Consider the following 2,955-nt stretch of genomic DNA (forward strand, 5'->3'; position numbering starts at 1 on the left):
ATTTACCAGAAACAATTACCACAGAAAAAAAAAAGTGAAGCTCGACAAGTGGGACTATTTTAACATGATGTATTTAACTCAAGACCGGAGCAGGAGAAAAAAGAAAAGTGACTGTGGTAACAAAAGAAAATCTCAATAAAAACAAAGTTATTAGGCAGTAGAGTTGGTTTGAGACGTTGTGTTTGGTACTTTTTTGCCCTCGTCTCGTGTTTCAGAATGTCGAGGTAAAGCCAGCGTCACTTTTTGCTCCTCCTATTCATGTCTCGGGTTGAATACGTCATGGTAAACTTCCACCAACTGGCACGCGCATTGACGGTATTTGGCATTAATTGACTCCTCGGTTCAGACTTGGTGGGGCGGACCCCGAGGCTCGTTGGTCTAGGGGTATGATTCTCGCTTCGGGTGCGAGAGGTCCCGGGTTCAAATCCCGGACGAGCCCGGAATACTTTTTGCTTTTGGTTTTTTTGTTTGTCGTACTGTTATGCTTGTTATTATTCTTGCGGTGGTTGCAGTCCTCACTCAGCGTTAATCCATCAAAAGCTACCAACAAAACGGACAAAAAAAAATTTTTACCTGAGTCAATCACGCATCTTCTTTCTAACCACCCTCGGGCGCCGTCCAGCGTGGCAGCAATCTACATAGTGCACGGAGCGCACAGCAGCGCAAAAACGGCCGGCGATGTCCTTACAGACGGAGCTCAGAAAAACACAAAGCAACATAACAAGAGCCATTGAATCGGGCGCTCCGACGCCCAGCCATCGAGCCTTCCCGCGTTCGTAATTGAGCACTGGGTGCCGGGGCTGTAATATGCTCGCAGCGGCGGCAACACTGGTTAGCACGAGCGAGAGACCTAGAAAGCAGGCGTGTTGGTCGCTTGGGGCGGGTCGGGGATGCACAAACGATGACGTCACACCGAGGCCTTTCCCTCTAGGTAGTATTGGCGCGCGCGGGAGCGCCCGGAGGTCGAGCGTGAGTTCCGAGCGCCTTCGGACGTTCGCACGTCGGATTGCGAGGAGCTCGCAGACGTCGAACCACTCGTTCTTCCGTTTAATTTGATCGAAAGCACAACGAAGCGCGGATGGCGCTCGTGCATGCGTGCTCTCGTGCTTCTCGAACGAACGAACTCGGCTTGCGGAGTAGCCCAAGGAGAATGCTCCATACGTGATACCGTGATTTAGAAAAAAAATGGAGTAAAAAGAAATAATACAAATAAATGAGAAAACGAAAAACGGGAAATAAATTTTACTGTAAAATTATAATACGACGTGTTTTTTTGTTTGTTTGTTTTTGACGGCACATAGCTGCCGGCTGATCATGCTATGCTGGCTGAGAACCAGGCATGTACCAGCTGAGATTTACGGTTGGAGAAATAAATTTCGTTTCAATAGTGATATTGCGAGCGTATTGCCGAAGTGCCAATGGAATATTTTTTTTTATTTAGATGGCGAACAATGAAAGAGGTTTCAATATACTAGGATACCGACTCTTCATGTCACCATTCAGACGTCACATTAAAAAAAAAAATAATAAAAGATTGTCATATGTGCTTGGTTTTTGTTGTTGAGTCGAATTATACACTTACCTTTGTTCAATACTATCGCACGAACCATGCATGTGGTCGCAAGTGGTGCGCATGACTCCTAAAACTGAAAGTGGGAACAGACCGACCTTCTCAACAATCTGCAAACGTCGTTTTAGTTGAGTGCTAAAGCAGGAGAGAGGTTATTTCTTAAACATTAATCTTTGGGTTGATTCAGTATGGTGGTCGATGGGCTGATTCACAGTAATGTCAATTTATTGAATTCCCCACTATTCTTTTTTTTTTTTTTTTTTTTTGACGAGAGAAAATTTTGTTTAGCGGGTATCGGATTCTTTGACAGGCCATTTTCATACATGGCGGATTTCTGGTGGATGCCTCACGGCGCAGTGCACCAACTCAAAAATTGTCCTTCGAAAGACAATTTTCGTGTCCTCTTAAAACAGAGAAACTGAGACTGGCGCGACAAGCGACCGGGAGCCCTCCTCCACCGCTGAAAAACCTCGTGTCTCTCTGAAGCTTGGTTCAAAAAGTCGTTATTCCGACAGAGCCGATGGACGTTCTAACGTCCAGACTTGATGACGACTTGGACCCCAAGCCATGTCTGGGCTACCTGCTTGAGACGTACGTCGACGACATGAAGACCGACGGGTTCTTTCTCGCTGATGAAGCTGTGATGGGAGAAGGATGCATAAGATTTATTAGCGCGCTAGTACATCAAATCATACAACGACTTATTGACAACGTCAAAGTTCTACAGAAGACGTCACTTTTATCGGTTCAAATCCTCTGCTGGAACCGATGGCAGTGCACCCCGAAGAAATCGTAAAACAAATTATAGACCAGTGGAGCAAAATCACCCTGAATAACTGGGAACAAATATCGTCAACACAGTCGTTCTGGTGTGAAGTTCAGTCCTAAAAGGACGCCTGTAGCAAAAACCCGTTCGCCGAGTTGGCCGGATATGTTATGCCGATGCTGGTACTGCCCTGCTTTGAAGCCTGAAACAACAAACGCCATCCTCGTCGCAAGAGGGGGGCTAAAGCGACACAAGAAAAGTTGTCTTGATTAGGAACTTCTATGGAGTTCATAGTTTAACTACCGATACATAAAATGAATTGAATTGAATTGAATAATCCAGTGAGTTAATCGGGACATCTGCAACGTATGTGCAATCAAGACACATCAAAAGTCCTGTGGAGAGGATGTCAGACGACGACAGCGGTGACGATGACAGTCTCGATGTGTCTTTCTTTGACCTCCAAGTTTTTTTGGTTTTTTGTTTCGCGTTAGTGACCATTTGTATCTTTTAGCCTGCAGCGGTTTGGCATTGCTGCTGCCCGTAGGGAGGTACGACACCTGGAATCCAGTTCAACAGCAAAAGTGTTTATTAGCTGTGGGGTCTCCAGCGGCGACTG

The 2,955-nt window shown here is 45.9% G+C and overlaps 1 non-coding gene across 1 annotated transcript; it reads left to right on the top strand.

Annotated features, from left to right (window-relative positions):
- Positions 1-367: 367 nt before the first annotated feature.
- On the top strand, positions 368-439 carry Trnap-cgg. The gene has a single exon. It is a non-coding gene; the product is annotated as a tRNA-Pro (tRNA).
- Positions 440-2,955: the final 2,516 nt, after the last annotated feature.

Source organism: Ixodes scapularis, unplaced genomic scaffold, assembly GCF_016920785.2.
Source record: "Ixodes scapularis isolate PalLabHiFi unplaced genomic scaffold, ASM1692078v2 PGA_scaffold2__306_contigs__length_199485367, whole genome shotgun sequence".
In the NCBI taxonomy this organism is placed as follows: Eukaryota; Metazoa; Arthropoda; class Arachnida; order Ixodida; family Ixodidae; genus Ixodes; species Ixodes scapularis.